The 27,497-nt window shown below is 37.9% G+C and overlaps 1 protein-coding gene and 1 long non-coding RNA gene across 6 annotated transcripts in view; one reads left to right on the top strand and one right to left on the bottom strand.

Annotated features, from left to right (window-relative positions):
- Positions 1–8,421, top strand: part of LOC135971328 (uncharacterized) — a 50,278-nt gene extending 41,857 nt beyond the window's left edge. The window contains exons 2-3 of the long non-coding RNA XR_010587500.2: positions 7,453–7,528; positions 7,943–8,421. This is a non-coding gene — a long non-coding RNA (uncharacterized lncRNA). The remainder of the gene's footprint in view (positions 1–7,452; positions 7,529–7,942) is intronic.
- Positions 1–25,988, bottom strand: part of SPATA9 (spermatogenesis associated 9) — a 58,598-nt gene extending 32,610 nt beyond the window's left edge. For 2 of the 5 annotated variants that reach the window (XR_006698804.2, XR_010587499.2), the window contains exons 1-3: positions 25,857–25,988; positions 10,594–10,720; positions 7,920–8,063 (exon numbers count right to left, since the gene is read on the bottom strand). The gene's annotated coding sequence lies outside the window, so the exon portion shown is untranslated. Of the gene's footprint in view, positions 1–6,453; positions 6,772–6,995; positions 8,064–10,593; positions 10,721–11,969; positions 12,269–25,856 lie in introns of those variants that run through there. The other 3 variants (XR_006698805.2, XR_012413938.1, XM_073993888.1) reach the window with 3 other exon arrangements.
- Between the last annotated feature and the right edge of the window lie 1,509 nt (positions 25,989–27,497).

Raw genomic sequence — 27,497 nt, forward strand, 5'->3', positions numbered from 1 at the left:
CAACGTAGATGGAACTGGAGGCCATTATGTTAAGTGTAATAACTCAGAAGCAGAAAGTCAATTACTGCATGTTCTCACTTGTAAGTGGGAGCTAAATAATGCATAAACATGGACATAGAGAGTGGAATAATAGACACTGGAAACTCAGAAAGGTGAGAAGGTAGAAGGGAATGAGGGATGAGAAATTACCTAATGGGTACAATGTACCCATTATTACATTATTACAATGTACAATGATTGCACCCATAGCTTAATCTTCACCACTTCACAATATATCCATATAACAAAACTGCACTTGTACTCCCTAAATATATAAAAATAATAATTTTAAAAATCTTCCTGAATGAATACAATAAAATCTGTTAGTTATATCTCAGCCAAGCTGAAAAATTTTATCATTAAAAAATTCATTAGGGAGTCAACTAACATATATGTAAATGCAAGCACCTAAGACCCATAAGACACACATATAAATACACATAGACACACATGTTTTATCAAACATTACAGAAAGAAAACTTTTCCCCCACAAAGCACTATGTTTGAAAAACTGTAACCCGTTTTAGTGAATACTGGCTCATGTGACATATCCCAACAAGACAATATGAGCTCCATAAGACCAGAAAACAGACACAATAAGAACATTTCCCTTTCTGCTGTTTTCTGGTAAATAATACTGAGTACATTAATTGGGAACTGTCCATTATTATATATAATTAATTGCAGACAGTCTATTATTGTATATCTCTGAGACTAGAAAATAAAAGTATAGCAGGTTTATGGGGGTAGTATTGATAAATATATGAGTAAGGTAAATGTAGATATGTAATGCAGTAGAGATCAAAAGAATATACATGTAAACAATTTCAAAATACTTATTTTTAAAAAACAATCCCTAAAATGTTTTTAAAACTGTATATCAAATTGGTTACATAATAACACCATGAAAGGATTTATTTGGAGTGAATTTAAAACACAGTACAACACATTCCAAGGACAATAAACCAAAAAGACATGTTAAGTCTCATTCAGTCATTTTCTTGTTAGTATTAATATTGGTTTCGTTATTTGAAATTATTTTTCTTAGAGTACAGGACAAACATATTATTAGGTTAATAATGTTAGGGATCAACAATTTCAGTGTAAGAGAAGAAAAGACCCAATTAGAAGACATACTTGCAGCCACGAAGCCTATGAAAGCCTGTTCAACATCACTAATAATTAGAGAAATGCAAATCAAAAACACAATGAGGTACCAGATAAAGGAAATGTGGTATATACCCACCATGGAATACTATGCAGCTATAAAAAAAGAATGAGATCATGTTTTTTGCAGCAGCATGGATAGAGCTGAAGGCCATTATCCTAAGCAAAATAATGCAGGAACAGAAAACCAAATTCTACATGTTCTTACTTATAAATGGGCACTAAACAACGAGAATATTTTTTCCTTTTTCTTTAATCTATGCTCAGGAAGAATTTAAGGTTAAGTACAAAGTTCCCTTACTTTTAGTTTTTCTTCTTTAATAATGAAAGTACTCTAAATATGCCTTTCACTATATGCCATTTATTTTTTAAAGAAGAGGTCTTTTCAATGCTTCCTTTGATTTCTTTTTGCTCCAAGGACTATCTTAATTACATTTTATAACTTCCCAGTAATTAAGGTTTAATATTATATTATTATTTATTTCTACTTGATTGGCTTTTAGATCTGAGAATATGGTCTATAAACTCTCCAGGTTTTCTGATTTTAAGGTTTTCTTTGTGGCCAACTACATACCAGTTTTTTCACAAATGTTCTAAATCATACAAAGGAGACATATTACTCTAGTCAAATAATGCAAGAATACAATACGTTGAATTTATTGATTGTACTATTCAATTCTTTTATAGCCCACTAATTTTTGCCTACTAGACATGTTACTGAAAAAGAAATGTTAAAATCTTCCACAAATTGTATTTTCATCAAGTTTTCCTTGCATTTCTTCATTTTCTTCATTGTTTTTGTATTACATTAAGGGCTAGCAATAATGGAGAGCTCAGGAATGCTCATGCACTGGTAGTGAGAATGTAAATTGGCATGCTTACTTTAAAAAACAATTAGTATCATCAAGTACAACTGAAGATACCCATAGCTGTGATCACTGCTTCCAAACATAGAAATATCCCCGCCAGCACCAGGAGACCTAGATACGAGAATGTTCACTGCTACAATTGAAATATTAATAAGTTTAAGCAACCCAAATATTCATCAACTGTAGAATTAATAAAGCATAATACATGCATAATAGCTGCCATACAGCAATAAAAATGAATGAATTATAACTACATGCAACATAATGAATAAATTTCAGGGATGTAATAATTTTGAATGAGAAAAAGCAAGGTACAGAAAAAAAGCACAACAGGATTTTATTTATATGAAGTTCAAAAACATTTTAAACTAAACAGCATATTAGGAGTACACACACATGTTGTAAAACTATAAAGAAAACCTTGAAAAACCATTTCTTTCATTAGTAACTTGTTCACATTTTGAGATGAATGTTGGATACCTGCATTCTATAACACTTGAAAAAGTTAACTATATATAATATTAAATATTCCCCTGATTAAAATATAGGTCTTATTTTAGCCTTAGAAAACTTTGTGTTATAAATATATTTTGAACTGACATCTTTCTCTTTTTTGGATCTTAACAATCTGTAGTCATTACCATCCAGCTGAGTATCTCCTGATAGAATCTTCCATTTAGGAAATAGGCAAACTATAATTGAAGCATTTCAAGAAAAGCAAAGTCCAGACCAGGTGGCTCACACCTGTAAATTCCAGAACTTTGGGAGGCCAAGGGAGAAGGATTGCTTGAGCCCAGGATTCTGAGACCAGCCTGGGTAACACAGCAAGACCCCGTCTCTTCAAAACATAAAAAAATTGGCCTGGTGTGGTGTCACACACCTGTAGTCCTAGCTACTCTGGAGGCTGAGGTGGGAGGAACACTTGAGCCCAGGAGGTCAAGGCTGCAGTGACCCAGGCTCACACCACTACACTCCAGCCTGGGAAAGAGAGCAAGACTTTGTCTCAAAAAAGGGCAAATAAATAAGTATTACATACATTTTAAGTACATATAGTCCATATATATGGTGTGTGTGTATATATATGTATATATAAGTGCCATATATTGTTATGATCTTTAGTTAGAAGTCTACTAAGATGGTAACCTCTGCAGAGCATGACTTAAAGTATAGATTTTGTATTTTAATCCCTTCAGCTATGGTCATAGAGTATATTACTTAATTACCTAACTACTTAAGCAAATTTCCTTGGTCAAACCAACAATGTTCAAACATAATGAAAAAGAAAACTGGTCATTTTATGTAACTCTACGTAACTATAGAAAAGTGTCATGTTCACTCAGCAGTGCTAAAAATAAAAATGAAAAAGGATCCCACCTTTTTGCATCCCACCCTTTGTTTTAAACCCAACACTGCCAGCAAGTTGATGATGATACCTCTTTAGGAGGGAGCCCGGACATGACATAATTCACTATGTGTGAATTTATCTAAATTTTCCATGAAACTAAATTTATTTTCAGCCAATACCAACAAATCATCTTAGAGACTTCTAAATTACTTTGTACAAAAATAATTCTTACATGCGAAAGATCGAAGAATACACCACTTCAAAATATGCCACTTTGACATAATTATTTTGAGCTGAAGTCAATTAAAAAGAAATACACACAAGAACAGCTCTTTGCCCTCCCCTTTCTACCAGGGAGGGCAGGATAATTCTTATTTGTCCAAGACAACTCTAGATGTAGCCCAGAGATGGCACCAGAGGAAGCTACATAACACACCAATCCAACAAAATAATAATATAATAAAATCACGAATTATTGAATGCTACCAATCTAAGTATTTAATATATGGAATAGGCATCATTTTAAAAAATTTAAATGATGTGTTTTCAAATGTGAAAAAATATACAGTTCATACAGTATGAAGTCTTCATACCACATCTACTGTATACATGCCTGTGACATAGGCTACTATATTTCAATATGAATTTCTATATCTCATAGTGCTACTATAAATACTATTTTGTAAGTAAGGGTTTATAGTTATGAATAATAATAAAAGTAAGGCATATATTATCAACTCCTGAATAATGTCCTGCAGCTTTACCATGTCAAGTCAATATTTGTATTTCTAAAGCAGTAATTCTCAAACTTTTTAGTCTTAAAAACATGTTTGGCCAGGCATGGTGGCTCACGCCTGTAATCCCAGCACTTTGGGAGGTTGAGGCGAGCAGATCACTTGAGGTCAGGAGTTTCAGACCAGCCTGGCCAGCATGGTGAAACCCTATCTCTACTACAAATGCAAACGTTAGCTGGGTGTGGTGGCATGCACCTGTACTCCCAGCTACTTGAGAGGTGGAGGCAGGAGAATCGCTTGGACCTGGGAGGTGGAGGTTGCAGTGAGCCAAGATCGCGCCACTGCACTCCAGCCTAGGCGATAAGAGTGAAACCCTGACTCAAAAACAAACAAACAAACCCGTTTACACTCTTATGTATTGTTGAGAACTCCCTAATAGCTTCTGTTTATGTGAGTTATATCTATTACAATTATCTTATTAGAAACAAACACTGAGAAATGTAAGAAATATTTGTTAAATCATATGATATACAGCTTCTTAGGTGGCCACTGATCCCTGCCTCCTGGTCTTCATGCCCTGGTGTAATCCACTTCCCTTATTAATTCCCTTGAATAGAGCAGAAGCAATGGAATGTTACTTCAGATAACAGGTTACAAAAAGGCCGTGGCTTCTGTCTTGCTTGCTCTTTCTCTCTCTGAATCCCCATCTCTCTCTGAGGAAAACCAGCTACCATGTTGAGAGTTGTCCTATGGAAAGATCCATGTGGCAAGGAACCAATGTCTCTGGCCAACAGCAGTGAGGACCTGGGTCCTGTCAATAGCCATATAGTGAGCTTAAAAACAGATCCTCACTCAGTCAAGCCTTAAGATGACTGTCACCCCACTAACACTTAATTATAGCTTTGTGAGAGATCCTGAGCCAGAGACACCCAACTAAGCTACACCTGGACTCCTGACCCATAGAAACAATAAGATAATAAATATCAACTGTTTTAAGCTGCTAAATCTTGTGGTAATTTTTTGTTGTTGTTGTTTTGAGATCGAGTATCGCTCTGTCACCCAGACTGGAGTGCAGTGGCATGATCTCGACTCACTGCAACCTCCACCTCCCGGGTTCATGCCAGTCTCCTGCCTCAGCCTCCTGAGTAGCTGGGACTAAAGGTGCCCGCCACCGCTCCTGGCTAATTTTTGTATTTTTAGTAGAGACGGGATTTCACTGTGTTAGCCAGGATGGTCTCGATCTCCTGACCTCGTGATCCACCCACCTTGGCCTCCCAAAGTGCTGGGGTTACAGGCGTGAGCCACTGCACCCTGTCATATCATGGTAATTTTTACATAGCAAAATAAAACTAATACAATTCATTTAAAAACTAGCAAAATAATAACATTTTCTATGAAAAATAACTATTTTCTAAAATAAAAAATGCAGTAAGCTGACTGGTACTGTTTGCATTTTTACAAATCTCTTCAATGTCTAGTACCATAGAAAACATTTGTTTCTCCTATCTGCTTCTGAATTTAAGCTGTTGCAGTACGTTGTTTTCGGTAAAATACATAAAGAAAATCCTGCTTCACACTGATATGTAATTGTAAAAGAAAGGAGTATTGTAATAGTTTTTCCAGATAACAGTGGGCATTACTCTTTGATCCTACAGCAGCACTCAACAAATGATGCCTTGGCACGGTGGCTCATGCCTGTAATCCCAGCACTTTGGTAGATCGAGGCAAGAGGACTGCTTGGGGTCAGGAGTTTGAGACCACCCTAAGCAACATAGCGAGACCCTGTCTTTACAACAAATTTTAAAAATTAGTCTGTTGTGCAGGTGGCTGAGATGGGAGCAGCACTGAGTCTAGGAGTTCAAAGTTGCAGTAAACTAACAGCTAGGATTGCACCACTGCACTCCAAGTCAGGGGACAGAGTAAGACCCTGTCTCCAAACAAAACAAAACAAAACAAAATGGTAATTTCTTAAAGATTAGGTGCAACCTAAATACCACATCAATGAACTTTTTATGCTCTGTTACATTAAAATTTATAGATCTATCCTCCACTTTGAATGGCTCATTTACTAATGCATAATTTTATAACATCATGCATTGATTATTTGAATAATATTGGTTCTCTCAAGATCTTTTATTGACATGTTTAATTTTATAATAAGTGCCCCCAAAAAAGTCCCAAAACAAAAGACAAATCTTTGCTAATATCACCACTGCTCTTATCAGAAAAGCTTTAAATATTAGAAACCTGTTGTATTAATTATCTATTGCTGCATAGCAAATTACCCCAACTCAGCAACTTAAAACAATAAACTTTTATTATCTCACAGTTTCTCTGGGTAAGGAATTTAAGAGTGGCTTAGCTAGGTGGTTCTGGCTTGAAATCACTCGAGAGGTTACAGTCAAGCTGTTGGCTGGGCTGTGGTCATCTTAGGACTCAACTGAGGGATGGTCCAATTCCAAGCTCACTCATGCGCCTTTTGGCTGCTTCAGAAGATCTACTCCCAAGTTCATTCCCATGGTTGCTGGGAACCTTCAGTTCCTTACCATGTGGCCTCTCCATAGGCTGCTTGAGTCTGTCCTCAGCTGGCTTCCCTCTCTCAGGGCCACCTCACAACCTGGCGGATTGTCCCATGGTGAGCAGTTCAAAAGAAAGAGGAGTGGCAAGGAGAGAGAGAGACACAGAGAGAGAACAAGACAGTCCGCTCAAGATGGGAGCCACAGTCATTTTATAACTAATCTCAATATGATAGCTCATCACTAGAAACAATCAACTCCACAATCAAGGGGAGGGAAGGTAACCTCTGCCTCTTGAAGGGCACAGTATTGAAGAATGTGTAGCCACAGCTACAAAACCACCACAAATTGTCAAGCTCATCATTCTGGATGCAAGTTTTCCCAAGTTCTAATTTTTGCTTTAAAGCTCAATTTATTATTGGCAATAAACACTGTCAATTGTTTTCCTTCAAATGACAGACATGCTTCTTTTACATTCGAGAAAATACCTGCCAAATACCCAGCTCCCTATAACCATAGTTGGGTGTTTTTGTCTGTCATTCTTTCAAGTGAAAATGACATTCCATGAAAAAAAAAAAAAAGCAGCTCACAGCTCAAATAATTATACAAGTGCATTTCTTTGAGGCAATCATGTGTTTCAGTAAGCAGCAGAAGTGCCTATGCTTACTTCATATTTAATTACGTGGAATGTTAAAAATGATGTGTACCCTGGGGTCCATATTTAATATATGTACTCAAGCTTCTTAAGTAAAACTGATCTCTTCTTTTTTCTTTTGGTACAGACTAGAGAGCTTGGGACTTTCGTTTGGGAAAATCACTGTGGGAAGGAATAAATAAGGAAATACTTCATGGAAAAAGGTATGCACTGCGATTAGATGGGAATTACATTGAGATTGGCAGAGAGGAGGAAACGTGGGAGAGGAAAGTAAGCAGACAGTGGGGCTGGAATGAAATGAGCATGTTGTGGTCTAGAGTAAAGAGAGAGAAGGCTAAGTTCACAGCAAGCTGTGGACTTGATGCAAGCATAAGTGAAGGGAGCCAGTCTGAAATTCTCACAGCAGGCTCCATCTGAAGAGGCAGTGTCAGGCCGACTCCTAGATGCTCAGGGACTAGATTGTTATCTGGCCAGAAATGCTGTAGAGGCTCCCAGAAGGCTTCCAAGAGACAAAACCTTGGGTTATTTGCCACTCCTAAGGGCACTAATGTCAGTCATAACTATGCAGTTAAGTAAGAACTTTTCCCATCTTACCTTTTTGTCCTTCCCTCTTGCAGCTTTGAAGAGGCCAAAAACAGAAACCGATGAGGGAGAAGGGGAGCTGAGGAGAGGAAAAGCAGCTGACCAAAGTTCCCTCACTTCTCCACTGTAGACTTCCAAGCCTGGAGCAAAACTCTACTGGGAATGGGAAGAAGTTTTAAATGAAATGAGATTAACGTTTGGTTTATTACACCGAACTGGATTCAGTTACAAAAATCAAAAGACTACTCATTTATTACCTGAGAGCAGCAAAAAAATTATTATTATTTATTTATTTATTACAGCAAACTCAACTCAATTACTTAAAAAAAGAGTATTTATTTATTACCTGAGGGCAACAACAATAACTATAAAATCTCCCCGAGATTTGAAAGGGGTGGGAGTGGGGCACTGTGAGCTGGAACAAATGGAAGGTGCAGGCTTGAAGGTCAGTGGGAGCTTTCAGCATGCACCCTGCTCTGTTCAACTCATTTAATAAAGTGCTTTCAATACCTGCGATTCATTGAGCTTCTATTTTTGCCGGTTGAGGTTCTGCTGGGTATATTTTAATGAAGGAACAAAATGTATTTATATTTAGGAGAATGGTGTTTCATAATGATTGTAAACAGGCTAACGAGTTCATATCCTGGCTCTGCTACTTAAACAATGTGGCACATTTGTAAATCTCTTGGACCCTCAGTTTTCTCATTTATAAAATGGGGATAAATGATGCCTGCTTCACAGGGCTGTCATAAAGTGTAAATGAGATAATATATGTACAGTAAGTATCACAGTGCCTGGTATACAGTGAGCACTCCATAAGTAGCATCAAGGATTATGATCACGCTCTTAGTGTGGTGACCTGGCCAATTGGAAACATTTACCAGAAGTTAGTATACCAAATAGACTAAAGAGGAATCACGACTAAGAGCAGGGAGAAAAATGAGAAACATTTAGCAACAACAACAAAAACACAGTAGCCATAGAAATGAAATAGAAGGGATGAATATAAAGGATATTTGAGAGGAAAATGGACACAAGAGATAACTGCTTAGACATATATGGTAAATAAAAGTGAAGGAAGAGTCCAAGGCAGCTTACATTTTAAAGGCTTGGTTGGATTAGAAAATAGTAGAAATGGGAGAAATACGGAAATTGCCAGAGTGAGCAAGTTTGGTGGGTAAGCTTAGTGGGAAGAAATTCTGGTTTTGTTTTGCTATATTTCGAATTTAGAAGACTGTGAGACTTTCAAGTATAAATATCGTATAGCTATTTGAAAAGTTATTTATTCATTCATTCATTCATTCATCTAATATTTCTTGAAAGCCTACTGTTTGTGTCAGACACCATGCAAAGATATAGCAAGAGCAATCTAGTAAAGAGTTGGAGTTTGAATGGGACTTCTGGGCCAGACAGAAAGATCTGGGGACTTCAACATAGAGCTGGCCCCCGAAACCATGGATATTAATCAGTTTTCTATGAAGAGCGTCAAGAAGAAAAAACTTGTGAAAATATTAACAGTTAGGGAGTCATGAGGAATGATCAAAGGGGTGAAAGCTAAAGCAGTATCTCATGTGGTAATTATTTTTATATTAAATTCTAACCACCTATAGTTTATAAATATTTAATCGTGTCAAAAAAGCAATTTCATAGTAGCTATCTATATTTTTTAATTTTTGTTTTAGTTAGCAGTGAGTTCTTGTTTGCCCTTCATGCAGTTTCCCCCAATAACTACATTTAAATTTTTTTTTTAGACGGAGTCTTGCTCCATCACCCAGGCTGGAGTGCAGTGGTGCAATCTCAGCTCAATGCAACCTCCACCTCCCAGGTTCAAGTGATTCTCCTGCCTCAGGCTCCAGAGCAGCTGGGATTACAGGCGTGTGCCACCATGGCTGGCTAATTTTTGTATTTTTAGTAGACACGGGGTTCCACCATGTTGGTCAGGCTGGTCTCGATCTCCTGACCCCTTGATCTGCCTGCCTCAGCCTCTCAAAGTGCTGGGATTACAGACTTGAGCCACCGCAACTGGCCAAAAAAATTTTTTTAGAGATGGGATTTCGCCATATTGGCCAGGCTGGTCTCAAATTCCTGGCCTCAGTGATCTGCCCAGCTCGGTCTCCCAAAATGCTGGGATTACAGGCCTGAGCCACCGTGCCCAGCCCCAGTACTACATCTTATATAACTGTAGTACAATATCAAAACCAGGAACTTGACATTGCTCTAAACCACTGACTTGATTCAGATTTCACCAGTTTTATATGTACTAGTGTATGGTATGAGTATAGTTCTAAGCCATGTTATCAGATATATGGATTCACATAATTTTCATCTTTATTTCTTAAAGTATTTTCCTTCTTATCACTTCAGTTACTTAGATGAGGTGAAGAATCCACACCACAAGAATTTGAAAAAACAATTTTTGTAGTTTACTGATACTCCCTAATGTTCAAACAGCCAAATATAGCAAAGGCCACAAAGATTCTTAAAATAGTTAATTAACAAGTAACATGTATGTATTTTGCACTATTTGCTTTATCTGTAAAATGTGAGTTATGATTTCTAAAGTCCTTTATAACTCTGAAATTCTACAATTCTAGAATTCTAATTCCTAGGTCACTTAACCTCTTGATATAAAGCAGAAAATTGTGGCAACTGCAATAATTCTTTGGAGGCAGGGTTAGTCTCTTACCTTATCAGGCCAGTGCCCAGTGGGACACAATTAATCACTGTCTTATTGTAGTAAAAACACTCTGCTAGCTTGGGAGATTTAACCACATTCCCACAGGAACCTGCTTCTCCAAGAGGGCTTTGTAAACCTTTGATAAGGAGAGAATAAACTAATCAATAGTTGTTCTAACAAAAAAATCTACTATTTTTTGTAATAAAAATATTTTTATCATTATTGTTTTAATAATATTTTAACTAAAACATCTATACTGGTAGCATACAGTATATTAGTATTGAGCTTCATTCCCACTCACTTAAATCCAAATCTATAGTATTCTGATCTTGGCTAGACAAAGAGAAAGCATCTTCAGTTTAGGAAGAAAATAGTATTAAGCTAGTTGTCAAGAAAATAATTTGTAAACTAGATCCCCTCAACAGGTCTATAATTAATTTCATGAAAATAGTGAAAGCTTTTGTGCTTAGACAAAATGTTAGAAGATTCCTATAAGTAAGAGCAGTGTCAGAACAAATATTTGCAGGCTGAGAAGACACCACTTTGTGAAAGTTGCCATGAGATGTAGACTTTGTACAACGGTTACATTTGAGAGCTTGACAGACTTCATATGTTTTACAGATTGATGACAATACACAGCAATCATAAAGCTAGATTTCTAATTCAGTGACGTTCTAGAAAAATACAGTAACAACAATAGTGAATTACACCATTTGATGATATTACTTTTACTGAACAAAAGTTAATGGAGTATATTTAAATCCTTAAAGGATTGTTCAGTAGCTTTTTCCATTTTAAACTGTACTAGTACTTCCATTTCATGATACCAAAATTCTCTCAAGGGGAAACTTAAGAGCACATAGTACTTGCTTTCAGTCAACAGAGTCAGTAGAGGAAAAAAAACAAAAACCTTCTCACTAAGAGGAGTAAAACATGACACCATAAAACCCAGGTGTTAAAAAAAATTATGGCAAAACCAAAACACACACACACACGCACAATTTTTCATGTTATCTTCAAGTTTTTGGCAGAGAACCACAGCACATCCTGGGGTTCAAAAAGTAGTTTGTCCTCATATTTAAACATATGTATCCAATTTGGAAATATTCATCAAGGGACAGAATTCACAAAGAGACAGAGACCATTTGCAGAGCACTTCCAGGCACAACTCTGGGAGAGAGGCCTGAGCGTCCCCAATTTACAGATGCTCAGAGGCATCAAGTGACTCTACCCTATCAGTCAGCTGCCCAGGGGCAGAAATAAAATAAGAACCAATTTGTCTAACTCAAAAATTTTCTGCTCTTAGATATATTCTACATTACCATCTATGAGTCATTCTTGTATCTTTATTTAAATAGTCAGAGGCCAGACACAGTGGCTCACACCTGTAATCCTAGCACTTTCAGAGGCCAAGGCAGGACCACCACTCGAGACCAGAAGTTCCAGACAAGCCTGGGCAACATAGTATGACCCCATTCCTACAAAAAAAAAGTTTTATAAATGAACTGGGCATGTTGGCACACACCTATAGTCTAGCTACTTTGGAAGTTTAAGAAGGAGGTTTGCTTGAGCCCATGAGTTTGAGGCTGCAGTGAGCAATTATTGCACCACTACACTCCAGCCTGGGTGATAGAGGAAGACTCAACTTCAAAAAAATAAAAAGAAAAAAAGAAATAGAGCAAAAAATCTACTGAGGAACATTCAGCACTTCGCTCCTGTACTTTGCATTTACTTCATTTATTTCTTTAAAATTTCCTATAAAGTACCATTTGCATTAAATCTGACGTCTTTTTCATTTGACTAAGTCTAACTATATGTTTGAGTATTATTTTCTGTTCTTTTGGTAAAGAAAAGTTTAAGTATAAGCAAGGGAAAACAGTATTTGGAACATATTTAGCAAAGGGCTAAAATCCTCACTTCATATGGAATTCATAAATAAGTACAAAAATATTCGAAATTAGGGAAAATGGCAAAGAACTTATACAGATGATCACAAAGTATTTCTCTATTTCTTTAACAGATACTTTCTGAATGTCTACCATGTACTCTATGCTGTGCTATGTATTAGGGATAGAATGAAAAAGTATTTATTGACTTCTTGCTACATTGTTTAAAAAATGGTTTATTTAGGGCCAGGCACGGTGGTTCATGCCTGTAATCCCAGCACTTTTGGAGGCCGAGCCAGGTGGAACCCTTGAGGTCATGAGTTCGAGACCAGCCTGGCCAACATGGTGAAACCTCATCTCCACTAAAAATACAGAAATTAGCTGGACCTGGTGGCACATGACAGTAGTCCCAGCTACTTGGGAGGCTGAGGCAGAAGAATTGCTTTAATCCAGTAGGTGGAGGCTGCAGTGGGCCGAGACTGCACCACTGCACTCCAGCCTGGGCAACCAGAGTGAGAGCCTATCTCAAAGAAAAAAAAAAAAAACCAGTAAAAAAAAAAAAATTTTCATTTTTCAAAAATATGTATGCATAATTCATAAAAATGTCTGGAAGGATATATATCATATATTCACAAAAATATCTGGAAAGGTATATATCAAGTGATTATCAATGGTTGGTTGGATTTGTTTATTTGAAACAAAATAATAAACATTTCTTTTGTAATAAAATAGCTTCATAAAAATTAAAAACCTATAGACATTAAATCACTCAATTATTTCACATATTGTTCAGAGTTTTTGGTAATAAAAACATATTCTTTTTTCTTATACAATGGAAGATAGACTCCAATAGAAATGGACTTTCTTCCTTTTATAACATTATCATCCCACTTCCTGTATTCTACGTTCAAGACCCAACAGACACACAAACACTGACAAATGTGCATGCAGATACACAAATACACAGACAGAAGAAGACTGTCTCCCTCACAGTGCATACACACACACACACACACTCACAGAGACAGAGAGAGACAAAGTCTCACTTTGATGTAAGTGAAAAAAGAGTTTGGCAGAGATCTGATGGTCTTGACCTTGGAAATACTTTTTATTATTATCTACATTTCTCTAGACTTTTCTTTCATTTGCAACCCCTGAATGCAGTATTTTTCATGTTTGTGTATTATAAAATGTATAAATTCTTTCATTGGAAAAATAGCTCTCTGTCTGACCCCTCTGTTTGTTTTTGTGCCTAAATAATCCATTCTATTAGCTCTGAGTATTAGACAGTCTAAGGACATGTGGCAGACACATGACTATAGCAGCTGCTAGTCTAAGGAGGTGGCAAATCTTTCTGTGGAATCAAAACAGATTAATATGAAATAGTTGATAGGAGGTAGTAATTTTTTCCACTTAACTTTTAAAATTATTTTATTTAGACTCATGTATAAAATGTTACATGTCAATCTATAAAAATAGTTTTAAATAAAATATAGGTCTCCTTTAAATGATTAATAAAATAAAGTATTAATTAAAGAGTTAAAACCAGCCCCATAATATGTTCCTTATAAATATATTGCCTAAAAAAATAAATAAATATATATATATATAGCCTTAGTCCATCTGTAATGCTATAACATAGTACCTGAGACTGGGTAATTCATAAAGAACAGAAATTTATTTCTCACGGTTTTAGAGGCTGGGAAGTCCAAGACTGAGGCACGGACATTTGGTGAGGATCAGTCTCCATTTCCAAGATGGTGCCTTATTGCTGCATCCTCTGGAAGGGAAGAATGCTGCATCCTTATATGGTGGAAGGGACAGAGGGTCAACACAGCGTACCCTTCAAACTTGAGCCCTTTTATAGGGGTATTAATCCCATACATGAGGATAGAGTACTTTTATTTATTTTTTTTTTTTTGAGACAGAGTCTCCCTCTGTCACCCAGGCTGGAGTGCAATGGCAAGATCTCAGCTCACTGCAGCCTCAACCTCCCAGGCTCAAGTGATCCTCCCACCTTCGCTTCCTGAGTAGCTAGGACTACAGGCACATACCACCGCACCTGGCTATTTTATTCATTTATTTATTTTTATTTTTTGTATTTTTTGCAAAGATGGGTTTTGCCATGTTGCCCAAGCTGGTGTCGAATTCCTGGACTCAAGTATTCGCCCACCTCAGCCTCCTAAAGTGCTGGGATTACAGGTGTGAGCCACCAAGCCCAGCCAGGAGGGAGTATTTATGACTTAATCACCTGCCAAAGGCCACATCCCTTAACATGGTTGCATTGGGGATAAACTTTCAACATGAATTTTGGAAGGGACACCATAATTTCAACCATAGCATATATAATTAAGTATTTCATTCAAGAAATTCAATAATTCCATGTTACTAGCAGGTCAATGACCATTTAAAAATATATTAATGGTTTAATCACAATGAAAGGTTATCTGATTTTCAACTTTTTCAGTTTTATGTACAGAGCTCAGTGACTAAAATTTTTCTTTTAAAAATACAACAAAGTTCAGCTGGTAATAATGCGTATGAAGTACACTCCTCTAATATAACTTTGTAAAAAGAAAATGAATTGAGTGTTTGTGGGGAGCTCGCTTTAAACCCAACTCTATAATGATTATAAACTAGATTAAATTTTTTCCGTAATCTAATAGTTACCCAGTTTTTTACTTCATTGTGAGAAGTCTTTTCATTTTCAATGATTATTTTCCAGCTAACAACTGTCAAGAAACACACGAACATTAACTGACATCTCAACAAGAGTTGGTCAAAATCTATCTCAATAGAATTATATCTCTGGTGTTTTTCCATGGGTTTTTATTACTCAGAAACATTCCCAAATTTTCTTTTTTGATATTCCAAAAGGAAGTTAGCTATCTCCTTACTTTTCCTCCCTCTCCCAGCAGCGAAACAAAAACCCATGTCGCAGACCTTCTTTTAGACTGATTAGTAACAGATCCTTTAATGGCCCACTTGATTCTATTAGGCTGTGAAGTCTTCCTGAATAAGGAGAGGATTCACTCACTTCCTAGAGGAACTGCCCAGTTGATATGGTTAGGATTTGTGTCCCCACCCAAATCTCATGTCGAATTGTAATTCCCGGTGTTGGAGGAGGTGCGGGCGGGAGGTGATTGGATCATGGGGGCGGATTTCCCCCTTGCTGATCTTCTGATAGTGAGTGAGTTCTCACGAGATCTGGTTGGTTAAAAGTGTGCAGTACCACCCCCTTCCCTCCCTTCCTCCTACCCCAGCCACTAATGGGTGGAGACGTGCCTGCTTCCCTTTCACCTTCTGCCATGCTTGGAAATTTCCTGAGGCTTCCCCAGAAGCAGAATCCTGTACAGCCTGCAGAATTGTGAGCCAATTAAATCTCTTTTCTTTATAAATTACCTAGTCTCAGGTATGTCTTTATAGTGTGTGAGGACAGACTAATACACCAGTAGATAATCTAAGATAGATCTCCTTTACATCAGACAGGTAAATTAAGTTCTCTCCCTTCTCATTCCTTTCATCATTTATGTAAATTCTTACATTCTAATGATTTTTTTCTTCAGTAACTAGAAAAGAGGACAATTTCTCCCCTTCTCAATCTTATCTAAACAGAAACTCTGAATACATTATCCAAACCTTCAACAATATTTATTTGTTTTAAAGTCACACAAATACACATGTGCATATATATACATAATTTTTATGCAAAGTATACCTTTATTAATATTTGTTTAATATTTCTGCTTTAATGTTAAAGAGACAATAAGATCCCTGCTATCAGAAACAAGTCTTATCAAGTCACTTGTATAATATAACAGGGCAATGTAGAGTTTGATTTTGCCATTTTGACCCTACTGTTTTTGACCCTGAGGGTATTTTGATGCGAAAGTATTTTTTAATAAAAATATGTAAATCAGAAGCTAACATTAGTGAATCTTAGAATTCTATAGTCAGCTAAATATCATTCAAGAAAAAAAGTTAAATGAAAGCTTATTTTCAGACAGAAATCAGAAGAATTTACCATGAATAGGCCCTAGCTGTGAAAGAACTACTAAAGGAGGAATTTTAGGAACAAGGAAATCCTGGAGGAAGAACGAATGTGAGAAGGAAAGATAAGAAAAGAGAGTGATTAACACATGGATTCGTTCAAACAGACACGGACCTTTAGAACAAGAATAATGACTAAGTTTTACAGTTAAAAAAAAAAGAATGCTGAAGTATTGGACAACAATTACATGTAAGTTGGGCATGGGGACATTCACATAACATTTATATATTAACTAATTAAGAATTGAGATTCAAATGATGGCATCCAAGAACATGTATCTCAGATTACATTTTCCAAAGATGCTGCACCAGTATTTCCCATCCCACAATGTGACCTTGACACTCCTCTCATCAAGAAATGGGGTCTACGTCCTCGCCCCTTTAACCTGAGCCATCTTGTCTCTGAGTTGTACCCGGTAGAATGCAGCTGAAGTGACACTGTGTGAATTCTAAGACTAGGTTATAAAAAGTGATGTAATTTTCTCCTTGTTCACTGGCACACCCACTTCTGTACCCTGGCGCCACCACTTCTGTACCCCGGCGCCACCATGTAAGATGTCCAACTACCCTGAGGCCTCTATGCTGTGAGGAATGCAAGGGCAGGGTACGTGTAGGGCAACTGGTTATCAGCCCCAGCTGAAGTCCTAGCCAACAACAAGCATCACCTGTCAGACATGAAAGTGAAGGTGCCTCCGGATGATTCCAGCCTCGAGTCGCTGGGCCACTTAAGGATGTTAAATCACCGCAAGTCATTTGAGTTTTCCCACCTGAGGCCCCAGACATCATGGAGCAGATACAAGCCATTCCTATTGTGTTCTGTCTAACCTCTGACCCACGGAATTTGTCAGTAAAATGAAATGGCTGTTTTAAGCCCCTAAACTCTAGGATAATTTTATTTGTTATCCTAATAGTAACTAGAGCAAACAGGGAAAGCCTTTTCCATGTTGTTTTTCTAATTGCTTTTTTATTAATGTTTAAAGTTTTCTTCATATAGATCTCATGCATTTCCAGTTAGTTGCATTCCAAGAGATTTTATCCTTTTTGTTATTACTGTCAGTGAAATATTTTCTCCTATTAAGTTTATAAGTGGGTGTTGTTTACATATATAGATTATGCATGCATACATTTGTTCCCAGACAATTTACTTAATTTTTCAATTTGTTTTAGTTCGTTTTCTTGTTGATTCTCTTGGGACTTCCAGGCATACAATCGTATCATCTGAAAATGATGACTTTATCCCTTTTCTCTAATTTTTTATATCTCTATTTTATTTTTCTTTTATATTTGCCTTGGGTAATTTAAATTCTATACATGCTGAGTTTGCATAGATATATTATTTTAGATAAAGTTAGTGAATTTTTATTATTAAGCTTGCTGGGGAAGATCAACTGGGGATGACTAGGCAATTGGATATACAGGCTCGAGGCCCAAGAGAGTAATATGGGATCTGAGAATTTGAAATCTGAGAATCATCAATGTAGGGGCAATCACTGAAGTCATGAGAGCAGATGAAAGGGCTCCAGGAGGAACAATGTATAGCAAGAGGAGAGAAAAGAGTCTAGGACAGAACCCTAAGAAACATCAACATGTAAGAGACTGACTGAACAAGTAATCCTGCAGCAGAGAAGTTGAAAAAACAAGAGCATTTTGCAATAGAAGGAAAAAAAGATGGCATTTCAAAAAGGGGGAAAGGTCTGTAAGCTCTTGAGAAAGCTAAGGATGTCCTTCGGATTGGGCAATTTGAGGGCTGTTGGTGACCTTGAAATAGCAGTGTGACTGGAGTGGTGGAGGAGGAAACAGTTTGTAGTGAGTTGAGAAATGAATGGCATATAAGAAAGACAGAATCATTTTTAACAAACTTTGAGGAAGTTTGTCTTAATTATTAGAATTAATAATGGGACTTAGCAGAGTTATGAAGGCAAATCAATTTCAAAAAATCAACAGTATTTTTATACACCAATAAGAAAGAGGTAGATGATGAAACAGGAAATGATTCCCTTTATATTCACTTTATAATAACATCTAAAAATATCCAGTATGTAGGAATAAAACATTACTGAAAAACATTAAAGAAGACTTAAATAAGTGAAGAGATACATACTATGTTTATAAGTTGGAAAACAGAATCCCATATTAATTCATAGACTTAATACAATCGCAGTTAAAATCTTAACTTCTTTCCTTTGTGTAACTTGATAGTCTGATTATAAAATTTATATAAGATTGTGGCCCGGTGTGGTGGCTAATACCAGTAATCCCAGCACTTTGGGAGGCCAAGGCAGGCAGTTCACAAGGTCAGGAGATCAAGACCATCCTGGCCAACACGGTAAAACCCTGTCTCTACTGAAAATACAAAAATTAGCTGGGCGTGGTGGTGCATGCCTGTAGCCTCAGCTACTCGGGAGGCTGAGGCAGGAGAATGGCGTGAACCTGGGAGGCAGAGGTGGCAGTGAGCCGAGATCGCGCCACTGCACTCCAGCCTGGGGAACAGAGAGAGATTCCATCTCAAAAAAAAAAAAAAAAAAAAAAAATTATGTAAGATTGCAAAGGGCCAAGACGAGACATATTTTTCAAAGGTGAAATAATTAAGGCAGCATAGTATTGACAGGATAACCAAGTAGACGAATAGAAAAGCACAGACACTTAACATATGAAGTAGATGGTACTGCAGAGCAATAGGGAAAGGAAACTCTTCAAAAAATGAAATTCAAACAATAGAATATCCATATGGAGAAAAAGAAAATTGTTTTCCTGTTTTGTGTTATGTATAAAAATTATTTGCAGGTAGATTAAATACCTACATGTGAGAGGCAAAATATAACACTACTAAAAATAATATAGAAAAAATTTTATGATCTCAGGGTAGGGAAGAATTTCTTTAACAAGACAGAAAAAATCCTACTTATAAAGGAAAATATTGATAAATTTGATTTCATTAAACTAAAGAACTTCAGTTCAGCAAAACAAAGAAATTAAAAGATAAACTACAGAATGAGAAGCCATATAAGTAACAGATATAGCTAACAAAAACTAAAATCTAGAATACAGAAAGAATTTGTTCAGATCTAGAACAAAAACCACTCAATGTAAAATATGGACAAGAGTTCAACAGATACCACATAAAAAGACAAACCCAAATGGCTAATAAAGTCAATCTTATTATTGTCAAGGAAATGCAAATGAAAATCACGATGACTCACTGCCCACCAGAACTGGCAAAAATACAAAAGTGTGAAAATAACAGGATGGTTACTTTGGTGAGGATAGAGAGTAACAGAATCGCTGTGTACTATGGGTGCAGTGTAAATTGAAGCTACCACTTTGGAAAATTGTCTGGCATTCTCTCATAAAATTAAATATATGTATATTTTATGATGTGGTAATTCCAATCCTACATATATACCATAGAGAAAAATGTGTATATAGATGCATATATCAAAATGTTCCTAGATGCACTGTTTATGATAGCTTAAATCAGGAAACAACACACATAGTCATCAACACTAGAATGGATACATAAACCATGGTATATTCATGTATTAGAATTCCATACAGCAACAAAGATGAAAGAACTGTTATATACAACAATATGGATGAAGCTTCTATAAATAACACGGAACAAAAGGAGCACAACACAGGAAAATATACACCATGACTCCATTTATATCAAATTCAAAAGCAGGTAATTATATGATTTAGGATTGCATGCTTGCAAAGTGTATTGGCATACTTAAGCTGAATAATTAAGGACTGTTTAATAAAAGGTGTGGGCAGAGTTTAGGAAAAACTACAAGGAATGGTGCATGCCCTCGGGCTCATAACAGCCAGAGCCGTAACCAATCCTACGCCTGAGAGAGGTGCATGGAAAGGTAAGTCTCATAAAAAATGTGGCCTTTTGGGCTGAGCGCAGTGGCTCATACCTGTAATCCCAAATAGCAAATAACAACAAACAAATAATAGTTGTAATGCCAAAATACTTGAATAAGGGGTCCAGATATTAGCTACTTTAAGCCATTTTAGTTAGGGAGAAGATTTGTAAAAAATGCAAACCTCTCAGGACCCTAAATTAGGAGTGTGTGTGTGTGTGTGTGTGTGTGAGTGTGTGTATTTTAAAAATAAAAGGCAGAATTCTCTATGTCTAAAAAGGCCTATTAAATTTTTAATTGGGCCAGGTGTGGTGGCTCATGCCTGTAATCCCAACACTTTGGGAGGCTGAGGCAGGCAGATCACCTGAGGTCAGGAGTTCAAGACCAGCCTGCCCAACATGGCAAAACCCCATCTCTACTAAAAATACAAAAAAAAAAAAAAAAATTAGCTGGGCATGGTGGTGATGTACTCCAGTAGTCTGAGTTACTTGGGAGGCTGAGGCAGGAGAATTGGTTGAACCTGGGAGGCAGAGGTTGCAGAGAGCTGAGATTGCACCACTGCACTCTAGCCTGGGCAACAGAGCGAGGCTCCATCTCAAAAAAATAGAAATGTGGCCTTTGGTTGGTGTGACGGTTAATTTTATGTGTCAGCTTGGCTGGTGATATGGTTTGGCTATGTCCCCACCCAAATCTCACCTTGAATTGTAGCTCCCATAATCCCCATGTGTCAGGGGAGGGACCTGGTGGAAGGTAATTGACTCATGGGGCAGGTTTTTCCTGGGCTGTTCTCATGATAGTGAATGAGACTCATGAGATCTGATGGTTTTATAAAGGGCAGTTCCCCTGCGTATGTTCTCTTGTCTGCTGCCATGTAAGACATGCCTTTGCTCCTCCTTGCCTTCTGCCATGATTGTGAGGCCTCCCCAGCCATGTGAAACTGTGTGTCCATTAAACATCTTTTTATTTATACATTACACAGTCTCAGGTATGTCTTTATTAGCAGTCTAAGAACAGACTAATACAATAAATTGGTACCAGTAGAGCAGGGTGCTGCTGTAAAGATACATGAAAATGTGGAAGCGACTTTGGAACTGAGTAACAAGCAGAGGTTGAAACAGTTTGGAGGGCTCAGAAGAAGACAGGAAGATGTGGGGAAGTTTAGAACTTCCAAGAAACTTGTTGAATGGCTTTGACCAAAATGCTGATAATGATATGGACAATAAAGTTCAGGCTGAGGTGGTCTCAGATGGAGATGAGGAACTTGTTGGGAACTGGAGTAAAGGTCACTCTTGCTATGCTGAGACTGACAGCATTTTGCCTCTGCCCTAGAGATCTGTGGAACGTTGAACTTGAGAGAGATGATTTAGGGTATCTGGCGAAAGAAATTTCTAAGCAGCAAAATGTTCAAGAGGAAGCAGAGCATAAAAGTTTGAAAAATTTGCAGTCTAACAATGCAACAGAAAAGAAAAACCCATTTTCTGGGGAGAAATTCAAGCCAGCTGCAGAAAATTGCATAAGTAAGGAGGAGTCAAATGTTAATCTGGTGATTAGCAAAGACAATGGGCAAAATGTCTCCAGGGCACATCAGAGACCTTGCAGCATCCCCTCCCATCACAGGCGCAAGGACTAGAAGGGAAAAATGGTTTCCTGGGCCAGGCCCAGGGCCCCCCTGCTGTGTGCAGCCTATGGACTTGGTGCCCTGCATCCCAGCTGCTCCAGCCGTGGCTAAAAGGGGCCAAAGCTCAGGCCGTGGCTTAGAGTGTGCAAGCCCCAACCCTTGGCAGCTTCCATGTGGGGCTGAGCCTGCAGGTGCACAGAAGACAAGAATTGAGGTTTGGGAACCTCTACCTAGATTTCAGAGGATGTATGGAAATGCCTAGATGTCCAGGCAAAAGTTTACTGCGGGGGCAGAGCACTCATGGAGAACCTCTGCTAGGGCAGTGCAGAGGGAAATGTGGGGTGGGAGCCCCCACACAGAGTCCCCACTGGGGCACTGCCTAGTGGAGGTGTGAGAAGAGGGCTGCCGTCCTCCAAACCCCAGAATGGTAGATTCACCGACAGCTTGCACTGTGCACCTGGAAAAGCCGCAGACACTCAATACCAGCCCATGAAAGCAGCCAGGAGGGGAGGTTATACCCTGCAAAGCCACATGGGCAGAGCCATGGGAGCCCACCTCTTGCATCAGTGTGACCTGCATGTGAGACATGGAGTCAAAAGAGATGATTTTAGAGTTTTAAGATTTGACTGCCCCACGGGATTTAAGACTTGCATGGAGCCTGTAGTCCCTTCATTTTGGCCAATTTCTCCCATTTGGAATAGTATATTTACCCAATGCCTGTACCCCCATTGTATCTAGGAAGTAACTAACTTGCTTTTGATTTTACAGGCTCCTAGGTGGAAGGTACTTGCCTTATCTCAGATGAGACTTTGGACTGGTGGACTTTTGAGTTAATGCTAAAATGAGTGAAGACTTTGGGGAACTGTTGGGAAGGCATGATTGGTGCTGAAATGTGAGGACATGAGATTTGGGAGGTGCCAGGGGTGAAATGATATGATTTGGCTATGTCCCCATGAAAATTTCATCTTGAATTGCAGCTCCCATAATCCCCACGTGTCATGAGAGGGGCCCAGTGGGAGGTAACTGAATCATGGGGGTGAGTTTTTCCCATGCCGTTCTCATGATAGTGAATAAGTCTTATGAGATCTGATGGTTTTATAAAGGGCAATTCTCCTGCACACATTCTCTTGCCTGCCACCATGTAAGACATGCCTTTGCTCCTCCTTCACCTTCTGCCATGATCGTGAGTCCATTAAACCTCTTTCCTTTATAAATTATGCAGTCTCAGGTATGTCTTTATTAGCAGTGTGAGAACAGACTAATACGGCTGGGTCATGGGGTCCATATACTTGGTTGCTTCTGTGAAGGTATTTTTTGGATGAGATTGACATTTAAATTGTTGGACTTTGAATAAAGCTGATTACCCTCTGTAATGTGGATGGGACTTATCAAATCACTCGAAGGCCTTAATAGAAAAAAGATTGTCTGTCCTCCCTCAACCAAGAAGGATTTCAGCCAGCAGACTGCCTTTGAACTCAAACTGCAACTTTTCCCTAGGTCTCCAGCCTGCCAGCCTACCCTGTAGATTGTGGATTTATTTGAGTCTCCACAATTGCATGAGCCAATTCCTTAAAATAAATATCTCTCTCTCTCTCTCTCAATATATAGAGATGTGTGTGTATATGTGTGCATATGTGTGTGGGTACACACATTATATACATATATGTATATGTTTGTATATACAAACACACACAACACACACATATATATACAAACATCATGTTGGTTCTATTACTCCAGATAACTCAACTAATACAGTGGTGACAAAGGAGACTCTGCAGAGGAGGAGCCAGGGGAAGGAAATATCCTATCTCATTCTGCTCCCTCTGATCTCTGCATTGACTAAACCTAACTAGAAGCCAGAGGCCAAAGGAATCTGTTGATATACAAGCTAGCTTCCCAGTGGATGGAGCAGGATGGAGAAGGGGAGGAATGGGCCTGGAGGGACAAAGAAAGGGTTAAACCCATAAAGAAAAGGTGAGGAATCATTATAATAAAATTCAGGATGGTGGTTATCTCTAGAAGGGTGAGATCAATTTAGAAGGGACATATAGGATGGGGTTATTTCCTTGATCTAAATGACAGTTAAGTGGGTATTTGTTTTATAGTTATTCATTAAACTATACATTTATGTTTTATACCTTTTGTATATTTTGTAATTTAAAAGTTTAAAGAAGAAAACAATACTGAGCAATTAAGAACTTATAAAATATTTGAATTCTAAGTGGTAAATAATTTTCCAGGTGAGCAATTTTGTAGCATTTAAAACCAGTTTGCTTTAAACACTAGAAAATATGTTATAGGCCATTATACGAGTCATAACAAGTGAAAAAGTTAAATAACCCTGAACTAAGAGATACTTTCTCTCTTTTTTTCCTTTAAAAAAATGTTGCTTCTAGTCATATGGGGAAGAAAGAATAATAGCTAGAGACTTGCATATGTTTAAACGCTAACAGCGAAGAGCAGTAGAGAGATAAAAGTTGAAGACGGGAGAAGAAAAGGGAAATAGATGCCGTGCAGTCCCTCCAAGTTAAAAGGTCTACACACAGCACTATCAGAGGGATCAGCCTGAGATCAGATAACGCATTATTATTGCATTTTGACTGGAGGAAAAAGTAAAGGACGGATGTGGCTACATGCACATTTGTTAGCTAATTGTGGGAAGCTGAGGGAAGTTCCCCAGTTGATGCCTCTGTTTTCTCTGTGACAGAAAACATGAGACTGAGGGAAGAGATATCAAAGTTATAGACAGGGGAAAGTGAGAAGACTTGAACCACTTTGGAGAGCCAGGCAATACCAAATGCTCAATTGAAGTTGGAGGCCATGAATTTATAGTGCCATCAATATGCACTATTTTGAGATTTTCTATAGCAATATTTTACAACCCAGATATGGGTATTGAAAAATCACACACTAAGGTTGATCCAGGGTTTGGGTTTTAGACTAAAAAACAATAGAAAGGAGCTATGAGAACAGAGACAAGAGAAGCAGCATGAAATCTCAGTTGGATAGGGAAGAAAACGAAGACAGAAGAGGACTAGCAGAGAGGAAGAAAGCAGGAGGATCAAGAGTTAGCAGGTCCCAGGAGAGCAAAAGCGGGGAGCAACTGGATGATGGAAACAGGGTAGAAGGCTGCTTGTCCAAGTTGTTGGATAACTGAATGTGTTGTTTTAGATGTGGAGCTGTTGCAGGCAGTGACATTATCTAGGGTCTGGCCATGGTAAGGAGGTATAAAGTGGAAGGGAGGTGAAGGTCATCATGGAAAAACAGGCTGAGATGTTGAAAAGGAGTTCATGAGGCAATTGAGATCATAGAGGACCATGGACATATCTGGGGTCGAGAGAAAGACAGAGGCTAGATACTGAGCATTTAATGAACAATGTGTGTGTTGAGGGGAATGAGGTTAGGTGGTTGACTGGGATGTTGCTAAATGACAGCAACAGGAGAGAGAGACGGGAGTATAGTAAATGTCTTCCTTGAATCTCAGAAGAACAGAAGTGCTTCAGGAGGATGAAAGAGTAATTAACTGGCTCTCCCTCTCTACCCAGATTGGAATTCCAGAAGGTGAACTAGAAAGACTCGACAGGAAGCAAAGCATGGGTAAACCTAGATGGGTAAACCTAGATGGCCAAGATAAGTTACAGCTGGGCCTGTAATAAGGCTATCAGGGAATAGGGCAAGTTAGGTTAAACTGGCTATACAATTTTTAAGAATTCATTTTAGTAATACCCTGATATTGGGTAGTGAGCAGTATTGGTCTAGCTCTGGAGATTCCAAGTTTATACATCACTACTTGATATGAGAATCTAATAGTAAAACATATATATGCATTACATGCAATTATTTGCATACCTGTTCAGTTATAAGATTTCTTTGAAGAACCATATTCAGAGACTGGCTTTGTGACTGTGGCTCTTGGATGATCTTTGTAGTTAATGCCATCATGCAGAAAGGTCATCGGTCTTTCCTAAATGGCTGAACCTGCCAATCAGAAGAGAAAATTTTAGAAAATTGGTCAAGGTATAAATTGGCTTAATGCAGTTTGCTCTGGAAATGGTATCTCTCTGTGATAACTCGGTGTTGGTATAGTTCTAATAAAAGTGTTTATAGACACAAAACATCCTTGGGATAAAACGTACAGGTCATTTTGATCCAGGTGCTTAAAAAATGTCTGTTGAACTGAAAAGATAATGATAATGATGGGCTTCCCATGTAGACTTTCCTATAAGGGAAGACAATATTTGCTACCTATTATAAGTTTCTACCCCTTTAATAGTCGAGAGTCCTATTACAAATGAGCAAATAAGTATTCTAGTTTACACATTGGCCTCTTGTGCTTTGGATTGGGACAAACCTAGTCCCCTGAGTGTGATCAACCCTGGGCACCTTGACAAAATAAAGTTTGTGGACTTGCAAAACTGAAGAATGAGCCTTGGACAATGTGACTTAACAGGCAATGTCATCCTGAGGCCAGCCTGAGCAGCCCAGCTGGCCTCTCCCCATGACATTTCTAGCTCAGTTGTTTAGAATAGTGACTCTATTTAGATCAATTTCACTTCCTGCAATAAAAATCTTTGAGATCATGATGGGGATCATTAGCAAAACATTGTTGTAATCATAGTTAATGCAAAAGGACTGAGGAATTTATATTAGATCATAGTGAGTTAATAAAATGCACTGGCTGAAAATGTCTCCTAATTCTAGAGTCTAGCATGGAGAGTTACTAATAGTGTACAATTTGTGGCTGTTTGTGGGTGGTGGCCTAGTAACAGACTGTTCCATTTCAAGGCTACAGCTAGTGAGAAATAAAATGCTTGTGCTGAAACAAAACAAAGCAAAGTAAACTCTGCTTTTTTTTGGTCTGTTTTGTTTTGTTTGTATTACATTATACTTCACTGCTGCTTATGTTATACCAGGGCTGCACAATTCTGAGTGTCTCATTCTTTTTATTCATAGATAGACACATAGATTTTTCCCATGATTCTGAAGAGTTAGACATAATGATCAGTAAAAACAGATTTTTGCCAATATGACAAACATTCTAGTAACAATGACTGATTATTCTTTTGTTTCTCTTCACCTACAAAAAGAATTGTGCACTAATTTGTTCAACAAAATGTCATTTGTTGCCATGTTTTACTGAAGAAAAGGATTTTCTGGCTCCTTAGAATTTAATAGGTTCTTCTTATGATTTGTCAATTTCTATGGTGGTAAACAAAACTATCTAAAAGAAAAGTCAGTCTAAACATGGCACATCCCTTAATTTTACCTGGTGGTTAAGTAATCCTTATTTTTATATTAAATCAATAAGGATACACTATGACTTAAAGGCAAAAAAACTCTGGGAAGACTTTGAAGAAATCAGGGCCTGCACTGCACTATTTACGTTGCAGCCTGAATGAGAGTTTAGGGATGGGAATAGTGGAGGCTCTGCTCAGGTATCTCTAACTTAGTGGAGAAGTTTGAAAAGCTCTGCTTGCCACTGAGATTAGT

The sequence above is a fragment of the Macaca fascicularis genome, chromosome 6 (genome assembly GCF_037993035.2).
Source record: "Macaca fascicularis isolate 582-1 chromosome 6, T2T-MFA8v1.1".
In the NCBI taxonomy this organism is placed as follows: domain Eukaryota; kingdom Metazoa; phylum Chordata; class Mammalia; order Primates; family Cercopithecidae; genus Macaca; species Macaca fascicularis.